Source organism: Juglans microcarpa x Juglans regia, chromosome 4S (assembly GCF_004785595.1).
Source record: "Juglans microcarpa x Juglans regia isolate MS1-56 chromosome 4S, Jm3101_v1.0, whole genome shotgun sequence".
NCBI lineage: Eukaryota > Viridiplantae > Streptophyta > Magnoliopsida > Fagales > Juglandaceae > Juglans > Juglans microcarpa x Juglans regia.
The window spans coordinates 19,628,297-19,641,072 of record NC_054601.1 but is presented as its reverse complement, the minus strand read 5'-3'; the positions used below and the strand labels follow the sequence as shown (position 1 = coordinate 19,641,072).

The 12,776-nt window shown below is 39.2% G+C and overlaps 1 pseudogene; it reads left to right on the top strand.

Annotated features, from left to right (window-relative positions):
* The first annotated feature begins 5,842 nt into the window (after positions 1–5,842).
* On the top strand, positions 5,843–12,315 carry LOC121262104 (annotated as a pseudogene).
* Positions 12,316–12,776: the final 461 nt, after the last annotated feature.

The following is a 12,776-nucleotide window of genomic DNA, read 5'->3' as shown; positions in this document are numbered from 1 at the left end:
GATAGACACCTTCTCATGTTGATAGAAGTTGATGAAACAGTCTCCATTAACGCAATACAACTTGTTTTTGAACCGTTCTGGGTTCAACTCCACAATCTTCCCCTAGCCACCATGACAGAAGATTTCGGGGAACAGTTTGCGGCTTCCATTAGACATGTTATTAGAGTAGATACTGAAGCAAACGGATGTGCATGGGGAAGATGCATGCAAGTGAGGGTTGCTGTGAACCTGTATAAAGCTTTGCTGAGAGGTAAGTGGTTGATATTAGGCGAGAAACAACACTGGATTTCTTTCAAATACGAAAGATTGTAAAATTTCTACTTCCAATGTGGAGTGCTTTTCCACAAGGGTAAGAGTTGTGCTCGATTAAGAACTGAACAACCAGCTGATGAGGATCAACGACAACAGTTTGGCCCTTGGCTACGAGGGCAACCGAGAAACACCAACATTTTTTACAGCCGCAGATACGGTGGCTCCACCAACGGCAACGACCAACATGGGGAACAATAAGGAGGCAGGGGAAAAACCTCAGGCTGTCAATCAGCAAGTATCAGCAGGAAGGCAGGTAAAGGTCTCAGCAGAAAAAGAGGAAAAGGAACTTAGAGGGTCTAAAGTACAACTGTCAACAGTAGGAAACTTGGGAAATGGTGATTACTCTGGTTCTTCCCTAGGGTCCCCCCCTAAAAGATCAGGTCGCAAGGAAATTCCCAGTCAACTTGGAAACAAGGCACGTGCATGAGGTTTCTACTTCCGAAGGTAAAACTAGTTCCCAAGATGTACAGGGCACTACGATGGGAATGGAAATAGAGCCTGACACAACAACTTTTATAGTAAGTGAGTTGAAATATACTAGTATGAGACCCGTGTTTGGAGGAAAAGTCAGCGAAGGATTGGATACTAGTGATGTTGCACCAGTTGTGGGGCAGAATGAATCTAAGGAAAATGGTAGCAGGAACGGGGTGGTGACCGATAACCTTTTTGTCAAAGATGTTCTCAAGGCATCTGCTACGTTGACTTTAAAGAATAACACAAGAAAATGGAAGAGACTAGCAAGAGGAAGAGTCTCTCATACAGAAGACAGTGAAGGAAAGCTTCTGGCAAACATCTCAAACCAGTCCCTGAGAACAATTTACAAGTGAGGCTGTAAAAGGAGGGTACATGAAAAGGGTAATGGTGTTAAGAGAACCAAGAGGTATGATGAGACAAGGAGAATTACTATGAAAAGGTAGAGGCTGGAGCTCAGCCCTGCCCTCGCCAATGAGCACCTTAGTATGGAACTGCTGAGCGCTTGAGAACCCTTGGACAGTTAGAATCCTTAGAAATTTAACTAAGGAAAAGTGGCCTAACTTAGTCTTCCTTGTGGAGACTAAGAGCAGAAGAAAGAGAATGGAGGAGGTGAGGAGGAGTTTGAAGATGGATGGGTGTTTTGCAATGGATTGTGTGGGTTTGAGTGGGGGTATCGCCCTACTATGGAAGGAAGGGTGGCAAGTCAACATAATAAACTACACTAGATGGCATATCAGTGCTCTGATTAAGGAAGGGGCAGTGGACCTACATGGCAGTTTACAGGGTTTTATGGCCACCCCGACACTGCTAAAAGGAGTAGCAGCTGGCAATTATTGAAGATGCTGAAACCACCTAGTCCCATGGCTTGGCTGTGTGCAGGTGACTTCAACGAGATCCTCCATCAAAAAGAAAAAGTGGGTGGAACAAGTAGACCGTATAAGCAAATAGAGGCATTTAGGTTGGCAGTCGAATCCTGTGGACTTAATGATATCCATTCTCAGGGACAGTGATTCACATGGTCTAATAATAGGAGTGGAAGGGTGTTCACAAAAGAAAGGATAGATAGAGCTTTTGCAAACAAGGAATGGAATAAGGTTTTTAAGAATGGATTGTGCACTGCCCTTCCTGTAATAAAATCCGATCATTCTCCTCTTATCATTGAAAACTATAATAGAGGTAATAGAAGGACAAAAGGAGGGAGGTTTTTTTGGTACGAGGTGGCCTGGGAACTAAGAGGTGATTGCAGGGAGACAATAGCTAAGGCATGGAAGACAGAATATGGGAGAGCCTGTGATGCTAGAATACTAAGATAGAAACTTGGTGCTTGTCAAAAGGATCTGATGATTTGGAAACAGAAAAGCCAAAAGGAAAGCCAAATGGCAATCACAAAAGGGATGGCAAAGATTGATCACCTTCAAAGTACTGGTACAGGTGATAATCTCATACAAATGAAGCATGTTCAGAAGGAAGTGGAGTTATCTTTGGTAGAAAAGGATTTAAAGTGGCGACAAAGGGCAAAGCAACATTGGCTCAAACATGGTGACAAGAACACCCAATATTTCCACATGCAGGCCAGCCAAAGAAGGAAAACCAATGCAATCCAATCTGTTGAGGATGCACAAGGGAGAGTTGTCACTAAGCAAACAGATATCGAGGACATGATCACAGGTTACTTCTCATCCCTATTTACTACTTCTCACCCATCTAATTTTCAGGATTGTCTAGAGACTATGGACACCAAGCTGACCGAGAAGATGAAAGGCTGGTTAATGATCCCTTTCACCCGAGAAGACATTAGAGCTACAGTTTTTCAGATGAATCCTCTAGGATCCCCTGGTCCTGATGGATTCCCAACCCATTTCTACCAGAAGTATTGGGAAGTGGTGGGAGTGGAAGTGTGTAGTTTTGCTCTCCAGGTGCTCAACCAAGGTGGATCACTCGTTGAGGTAAATGATACTTTCATTGCCTTGATTCCCAAAGTTAAATGTCCCAAGAAAGTAGCCGAATATAGGCCCATCAGCCTGTGTAATGTGCTATACAAAATTATCTCCAAAACCCTTGCAAATAGGCTGAAAAGCATCCTGCCTAAGCTCATTTCCCCAAATTAGAGTGCCTTCGTGCCTGGCAGGCTTATTTCTTATAATACAATAGTGGCTTACGAGATACTACACTCAATGGAAACAAGGATGAAAGGAAAAAAAGGCTTCATGGCCCTTAAATTATATATGAACAAGGCTTACGATAGGATAGAATGGAAATTTGTTGAAGCTATTATGACTAAAATGGACTTTCCTTTGCATTGGGTTAGCCTTATTCAGACCTGTCTTAGCTCTGTGTCCCACTCAATTCTCATTAATGGGGAGCCCCAACAGATTTTCGGGTCTTCAAGGGGGCTTAGACAAGGGGACCCCTTATCCTTTATTTGTTTATAATCTGTGCTGAAGCCTTGTTCTCCCTTCTTAATAGAGCTGAGATATGTGGTAACTTGACTCCTGCGCCAATAGGAAGAGGCCCTGTCACTGTGAACTACCTTTTTTTCACTAATGACAGCCTCTTATTTTACCAAGCAGCTCCTGCGGAACTTCTTTGTATTCTTAAAATCCTTGGTCAATATGAGAAGGCATCGGGCCAGGTTTTAAACAAAGATAAGTCCTCCATCTTTTTTAGCAAGAACACAGGCCAGGTAAACCAACGACAGCTTTTGCAGTTGGCAGGTGTTAAATCTTCTGGTAATTTTGAAACGTACCTAGGACTACCCGCTATGGTGGGCAGAACCAAGATAGCAACCTTCCATGCTCTTATTGATAGAACTTGGGCCCATGTAGCAAATTGGAAAACCAAACACCTTTCGGCTGCAGGGAAAGAAGTCTTACAAAAAGCAGTCCTCCAAGCTATCCTTGCCTATGCTATGAGGATGTTCTTGCTACCAGTGTCCATTACAAGTAAACTAAATCAAATGCTGAGGAAATTTTGGTGGGGCTTTGATGAGAACACATCCAAGATTCAATGGATTAACTGGAAAAAACTCAGCTTTAGCAAGAAGGCAAGTGGGTTCAGCTTCAGAGATTTGAGGATCTTCAATTTAGCCCTTCTCTCAAAGCAAGGCTGGAGGATTTTACAAAATCCATCCTCTCTAGTGGCCAGGGTCCTCAAACAGAAGTATTTTAATAATGTTGGGTTTCTAGAAGCATGAATGGGGTCAAGGCCATCCTTTGTATGGAGAGGTATCCATGCAGGAATTAAGCTGCTAAAGAAGTGTCTCATGTGGAGGGTAGGGAATGGAAATAAAGTGAGCATTTAGACCGATAGGTGGATACCATCCTCTCCTGATCTCAAGCTACTGTCCACCCGAGAAGCAGACTGCTGGTGTGAAAGAGTTAGTGACCTCATTGATCCACAACTGATGCAGTGGAAGGAACCTTTTCTTCATGAAATGTTCAACCTACAGGAAATTGATTGGATCAAAGCTGTTCCAATTAGCATGGGAGGGAGAGAAGACTCGCCGGTATGGCAGTTCACAACTAATGGTATCTACACTGTAAAGAGTGGATACCACCTCAGCAAAGAGTTGGAAAGGGAATTAGAAGGGGAAACATCAGGTAGGAGTAGAGACACGATGGTATGGAAGTCAATATGGAAACTAGATGTAACCCCCGTGACAAAGATGTTTCTTTGGCGCGCATGCAATGAGGAACTTCCCACCATGGCTAATTTGAAAAGAAGGACGATAATGGAAGATAATTCCTGTCTAATCTGCATGCAGGAAGCTGAAACTACTGGCCATGTGCTATGGGGTTGCAATGCGGCTAAAGATGTGTGGAGTCAAGGTGCTAGAAAGGTGCAAAAAATGTCCCACCATAATGACACTTTCTTTGATATATGGTCAGTAATGGTAGACACACTTGATCCACTTGATCTTAATGAGGTGGTAGTTATTGCGAAAGGAATTTGGGCTAGGAGGAATGAGGCCATTCATGGAAATGGTTTCAAGCATCCCACGGTGGTCCTTCAGCAGGCTAAAGCGGAATTTCTAGCTTACAATGAGGTCTTACAGGAATCACAGGAAGCAAGTGTCAAGATTCAAGCAGAGGTCCACAACTGGAAAAAAAAAACCCGAGAAATAGTGCCTCAAGGTCAACTGGGATGCGGCTGTAAACTTGAGGGAGGGGAGAATAGGAATTGGAGTCCTTATCAGGAACCATAATGGCCTAGTCATCGGAGCCCTACATGCGAACAGGTCTCTGAAAGGAAATTCGTTTGATATTGAAGCATATGGCTTACTCATAGCAGCTGTCTTCTGTAGAGAGCTTGGTTTACAGCAGCTATGTTTTGAAAGGGACTCAAAACAAGTAGTGGACTTAATGACAAATCACACTACGAACAGGAGCATGGGTGGATGCCTTATAGGCGATGCAAGACAAGTGCTAGACTCCTTCACTCACTGGACAATTTCACATGTATTTCGAGAGGCAAACTCGGCAACACACAGCCTAGCAAAAGATGCTCTTGGACGCTTAGAATATCTTTATGACATTGAAATATGCCCATCTTGTATTTCCTCTATTGTTGCCAAAGAAATGCTGTAATTATCTAACTTGATTCCTTCAAGTTCTAGTTGTATTTGGTAATCATGTTTAATGAGATCAGTTTCTCTTTAAAAAAAAAAACATTTTCAACCCATCCGACCAGACAGGACCAACTAGACACCCAGCAAAATCTATATCTGCATATAAGATTCCTTTAATTTAATTAATAGCATAAGAGTAAAAACTAGATGAAAGAAAAAGAAAAAATGATAGTTCGGAGTTTTCCGGATAAAACAAGACAGCAGATACTCATGGGATCGAGCCACGAGGCCAAAACTCACCGCGACAAGCAAGAAGCCCACGTACACATGCATGTTGTCGCCATGCCACTACTTCTCTCTGAATCCTCCTACTTGTTTTCCCTTCTCTCTCCCTTCCCTTTCCCACCGTTTTCTCTTTTAACTTGTTCATATTACACTTGCTAGCCTGCTGATCATCAGCCATCATTTGCACTCCATCGTCTCCATGCCATGCTGGAGTCCGGTTCCGACCAGGAGTTCAAGTTGCTCCACGGTGACCTCAACCTTAAAATTATCCAGGCCTGAAACTTGCCCAACAGGGACATCGTGACGCAGCATCTCCGTTGCTGCCTTACCCTCTGTGACACTGTGACACTATCAAAGTCTCTCACAGCACAGCTGACGAATCCGAAGGTAGCAGTGGTGACCGCAAGATCCACCACCGCCGGAAGATAATCTCCAGCGACCCTTACGTCAAGGTCTTGGTTCCGCATGCCACCTTGGCTCGCACCCGCGTCCTTAATAACTCCAAGAACCCTGTTTGGAACGAGCGCTTCTACATCCCACTGGCGCACCCGGCCGTCCACCTCAAGTTCTAGGTCAAGGAAGACGATGTATTCGGCGCCGAACTCATTGGCACCGTCCAAATCCCAGCTCTGACGATCGCTTCCGACGAACTCATCGCTGGCTGGTTCCCAATAATCGACCCTCCCTTTGGAAAGACATCGAAGCAAAACACTGCTTTCCACCTCGAAATGAAGTTCACGCCATTCGAGAAAAAACTGCTGTACTGGCATGGCATCGCTGGCGATCCCGAACACAAGGGCTTTCGGCACACTTACTTCCCGCTGAGGAAAGGATGCTCGGCGACGCTATACCAAGACGCGCACGTACCAGAGGGGTTGTTGCCGGAAATAGAGTTGGAGGAGGGGAGGGTTTTCAAGCAGGAGAAGTGCTGGGAGGACCTTTGCCATGCGATTGCGGAGGCACACCATTTGATATACATAATGGGATGGTCGGTTTACCACAAGGTGAAGCTGATACGAGAGCCGAGCAGGGCGTTGCCGCGCGGGGGTGATTTGACGCTGGGTGAGTTGCTCAAGTACAACTCTGAAGAGGGCGTGCGGGTTTTATTGTTGATTTGGGATGATAAGACCTCCCACGACAATCGCTGCATCCGAACAGTGCCTTCTCCCAAGATTATTTCTTATATTATACCTGCATCGCTTAATTTTGCTCCGATATATAGCATCCTTTGATCCTGTTTAGGTAGTTTTAAGACAGATTTTTTTTTATAACATTAACGGTTACTCTTCGCTCCGTTTAGATGATAAGATGAAATGAGATAGTTTTAGATGAAAGTTAAATAAAATATTGTTAGAATATTATTTTTTTAATATTATTATTGATTTGAGATTTGAAAAAGTTAAATTTTTATTATATTTTGTATGAGAATTTCATAAAGTTGTAATGATGAGATGAGATGAGTTTCGAATCCAAACGAGACTGACTTAAATAGATGTTGCAATAGTAAGGCTATACACTTCATTAGGTGTAAAATCAATTTTTCCCTTGATTCATGTGATTTCATAGGCTGCATTTATTGCTTGATTTCCTATTATGGATCTCTTGCTCAATTGGCACTAATGCTTTAGAAATTGTTTCTTTCTTATTGTCCTTCTACTCTTTCCCATGTTTTTTGTATAAGTAGGCTGGAACTAAGGCTCCAAGGCAACCCTGGCATGACTTGCACAGCAAAATTGACGGGCCTGCTGCATATGATGTTCTTATACACTTTGAGCAGCGTTGGAAGAAAGCAACAAAATGGAGAGAGTTCGGATTGCGTCTCAAAAGGGTATCCCATTGGCATGATGATGCCTTAATAAAAATCGAACGCATCTCTTGGATACTATGTCCTCATGTATTTTTTTTTTAAGAATGGCATCACATCCCTTTCAGAAGATGATCCCATGTTGTGCGTTTCCAGTGATGATGATCCTGAAAATGGGCATGTTCAGGTTTGATTTACAAGTTTCAAGCTGAACAAAATGTTCTTAATTTGCTTTCTTTTCTTATTTGGGGTGTGGAGGGAAGGATGAAACATTCACCCTTTTTCAATTGTTCCATTCAATCAATAGTGTGTTTCTTTCGCCCTTACAGATTCTTCGATCCATTGATTCAGGATCAGTGAAAGGATTTCCAAGAATTGTTTACATTGTTGAGGCTTAGGTTTATATATATGGAAAACCCACTTTGCATTGGCAAGATTTTCATTGCCTATTTGTTATGAACAAGACCTAGATTTTCTAAGCATCAGATGCACATCATTTTCAATATCCCCTAATTTCAAGTCGACATTCTTTTATTGCAGAACCTTATGTGTTCAAAAAATTTGGTTATAGATAGAAGTATTCAAATAGGATACATCCAGGCAATCAGATCCGCTCAACATTTCATATATATCGAAAATCAGTATTTTCTTGGATCATCATATGCATGGCTATCGTATAGAAATGCAGGTCAGGATTACAATCTTTTGCTACACCTCAATGTTTTAGTTAGTTGTCTATGCAATATTGTTTCCATTTCTAGGAGCCATGTTTTTTCTTTTTACAGAACATCCACATTATGGAGTTTTTTTTTAAAAGACATTATGGGTTATTCATTATAAATCATTGTTCTTGTTATCTTTGCATCCTAGCATGTTATATTTGAGAAAGTGCTTCTGTAATCCTGTATTGTTTTTGGTCCAGATTACACATACAATTTATCTACATTAAATACTCCATATGCTACTTCATCCACAAAAAAATTGATGACTTCTTGTCCAAATCTGAAACTTATATAAGGATTGCTATATAATGACTTCTGTTTGAATTCAAAGATGAGTTGAGATAGTTTTAGATGAGTTGAATAAAATATTATTAGAATATTATTATTATTTTAGGATTTGAAAAAGTTGAATTGTTTATTATATTCTGTGTGGAAATTTGAGAAAGTTGTAATGATGAGATAAGATGAGTTGATGTGAGTTTTGAATCCAAACGAGATCAATTTTTGCCAACACGAGGATAGGCTTGATCGTTCTTTCTCTATTCTTCCTAAAGGTGGCAATTCATGTCATATTAGTTAGGTTCATGTTGGGTCAATTGAGTCCAGATCATCGATGAGTCAACCCTAACCCAACCCGAATAACTGATGTGCCAGCCAAGTTCAATTTACTGGGTTTCATGTTAAGTCAACATTATTTTTGTCATCTTTTTTAGAACCATAGACATTTTTCAATTGATCCACTTCAATTTCATTATTAGTATATGTTTTTTCACCAAACACTTCATTATTTTTTTCGTCGCTCATATGTATGCACTAATGTATTAATAACATCCATAAGATTAAGAATTTATCATAAATCCAAAGTATTTAAATTTTTTGAAATTCAAATGAAGATTAAGCATTTACAATAAGCCAGATATATACTTTATAAATTTAAAAATAGAAATTATTTACAAAACCCAAAAAAGAAAACACAAAACATAGCTCTTGAGGTCCTCATTGATGAAGGTGGTATGGATCAAAAGGGGATTTAATTATCCTCTTGCAACAATTGATGATAGAACGTTGGGATGAAGGCTCTATCTTGGGAGTTCCAATTTTGGAGGATTGTTAGTGTAAAACTTGTTGCAATACAAAGTTCAAAGGATTATTAAATAAATAGAATTTTTCTTAAATATTAAGAGATTTTAACTTTTTAGCAATTGTAAATTCGTGGAACTCACTCCATTATCATAACAGATGAATGAGATATTTTTGTTGTCTCATTAATATTTAAGGCAAAGTAATTATTAAACAGTTATTTATGGATCATTAATACTTGAGACAAGTCTATACCATGGGTATTATGAAACTATACCTAACAAGATTGTGTATTATGTAAATGATGTATCAAATAAACAGGTTAGTTAGGTCAACCCACAACTTACACAGGTTGATCTAGAAATGATTGACCCGATTAAAATAATCAATTTATGTCAAATTGATTAGGTCTAATAAAGCTCGACTCTACCCCTATTATTTCTTGTCGTGTTCATATTGAGTTCACAGGTTGTGTCAAATATTGACAGTCCTAATTCTCCCTTTGTGGCTTTACATTCTATGATTTGTATTTTCCATCTTTATATTTCCTGCACACCAAATATTGTAAGGTACCAAACCAAGGAACTATGGAACACAGAAGAATTATACAATAACCTTACTTACTCATGCAAATAAGAACGTAAATCAAGAATCACTCTTATTGATTCTTGCCAAGGGTTTTCGAGGAATCCTAAACCTCCTTACAAGAACTGAAGAATTTCTACAAAGATAGTTTGATCCCTACTCTGCTTATTACAATGTTATTTATAGAACTAAGAAGAAGATTGAGACGTCGTCGTAATGAGCCTAATCTGCACTTCTAGTTAGTTATTTTTGTTACAATCAATACGCATCGTTTCACTTAAGTGCTGTTTATTTCTGCTACAAGATGCTACGCAATGTTTCCTTCACTTATTTCCTTTCGATGCCAACTTCCCATATCTATACCAGCTTCCATGGCAGTCCATTCCACTGCACCTTACAAATATCTTCCTTATTTGCTGGATAGAAGATTTTCTAAAGTTTTTTACTTTCATGGTATGAGCAGGAGTTAATAATCTAATCCCAATGAAGTTGGCATTAAAGATTGCCAATAAAATTAGAGCTGGGGAGAGATTTGCAGTGTATATTGTCATGCCGATATGGCTTGAGGGTGATCCAACTTCTGCAACTGTGCAAGAAATTCTCTTTTGGCAAGTAATATGGTTATCTATATCTAACCTGTATATACTAGAGATATTGCAACTTGTTTGGGGCTATACAAGGTAGCTACAGATTCTCATCCTTTTTGACAATAAAAATTGAGAGCCAATGAAGTGTTCCTTGATGAATATTGTCTCTATTGCATTGCTACTGACCAATAACTGTATCTTTGGAAATCATTGGTTTGGAAATTGATATGTTGATACCAATTCCAGAAGTTATTATATTTTCCTAGATAAGCAACATATTATTCATTTTTTCATTGTAAAGCCAAACAATGCAAATGATGTATGATATAATTGCAAGGGAACTAAAAGCAATGCAGCTTGTGGACTCGCATCCTCAAGATTATCTTAATTTCTATTGCCTTGGTAAACGAGAAGAAATTCCTAAGGAAATCTTGAGTGATAATGGTGAAAAGGTAATATTGTTTTTAGGAAATTTATCTTATGCTATTCTAAATTATCATGATTATTGTAAATAGTTAGTCCCTAACTTATATTGAGAAATTCATTCATTTCTGATTTTAACTTGAGATATTAGATCCACTTTATAGATTATGGTAGTTTTGCATCTCTGGAATTCTATTCTCAGTTGGATGCTACTAGCATAAAACTTCTCTTTGTTATCCATGGGGATGGTTAACAAAGAGCTTTCCTTGTGTTATTTTTTCTTTTACATGTATCAATTATGGCATTCTCTTGTTTAAGAAGCACATAAAGGAAATGGATGTTTTGTTTGATCATTTTGGCCACACTCAAGGCCCTGCAAATTCTTGAAATATAATTTCCTTTTATACTTTGCGACAAATTATTTTGGGATTGGCCATAATCAAAATGTCTTATTAGGTCTCAGATGCACTCAAGTTTAAGCGGTTTATGATTTATGTACATGGTGAGGAAGTGATAGTAGATGACGAATATGTAATTGCGGGATCTGCAAATATTAACCAAAGATCCATGACCAGTTCAAAGGACACAAAATTGGCTATGGGCATATCAACCATATCACACTTGGGCTGGAAGGAAGAAGCATCCACAAGGTCAGGTCTGTACAGTTTCTTACTTAAGACTTCTCATTTTTCCATGATTTTTTCATTTTGGAGTTTAGAATGTTATTGAAAACAAGGATAACAGTGAAATGATGTACTTCACATTAGATGTGTCTCTTTCTTTGGGTGGCCAACTACTAGTTGGTTCAGCTAATGACTTAGTGATAGTGAGGAAGAATGAAGATGGTGTTTGAGATTTTCAAAGATTAGACCCTTGTTGAGAATATGACCTCTTACTCAATTAGCACTAGCCATTGTCTTTTATGTTCAAAATCTAAAATGATAAAAAAAGTGGAGTTGTTGTATTGAGAATGACATTCAACAAGAACCAATTTCCTTGTGAAACACTTGAGAAAATTGTGGAATTTGGCCCAGTGAATGAAAGTTAAAAATACAAATAATATTAGGTACAAGTTGCTAGTGTGCAAGTTCTAGATGTGCAAGCCTTTTGAAAAAAAGTGAGACCCACCTCGTTTTTTTCCGAAAAGTGAATGTGGTTTAAGAGATATATGTGCATGCAGGTCTATGGATATAGAATGCCATTGTGGTCTGAGCATCTCGTAAGTATTGATAGATGCTTCAAGGAGCCAAATCGTTTCAAATGTGTCAAGATAGTGAATGAGATTGCCGAAGATAATTGGCAGAGATACACAACTGCAGAATTCACACCATTACAAGGCACCTTCTCAAGTATCCTGTGCAGGTAGATGCCGATCGGAATGTCGGCCCCCTGTCTGGACATGAGAATTTCCCAAATGTCGGTGGAAAGGTACTTGGATCTCATTCCAATACTCTTCCTAATAATCTAACAACATAATCTCCTGTCATTGTCGTATTCATGCATGATTGGTAAGGAATAACGGTTTAACATGTTACAAGGATGTTTAGGTTGTTAAATTGATGAGATATGTTATAGACCACACTCATATCTTATATTGATCTATCCTACTATATATGTCAATGTGACATTAAACATGAATCGATATTTAAATGTTATGAATAGTGTGACATCAGTCTAATGGGATAAAAGTAAAAATGTGAGTCATGTATATAACTTCAAACTTCATGAGAAGTTTTGAAGTGTTGTGAATATTTTTTTCATGCACAAGTGCGTGGTTAAATCTTTGAGAATTATCGATGGGAAACAAAATATCATTGACTGGAGCAAACAATGCTACTTGTTTCCTTGTATGTCCAATATAAGATTTGCTAGCAAATTTGTACTATATCTTTTGTTTGCCTGAAAACAAAGAGTTTTGAAACACAAAGTTCGGCTCC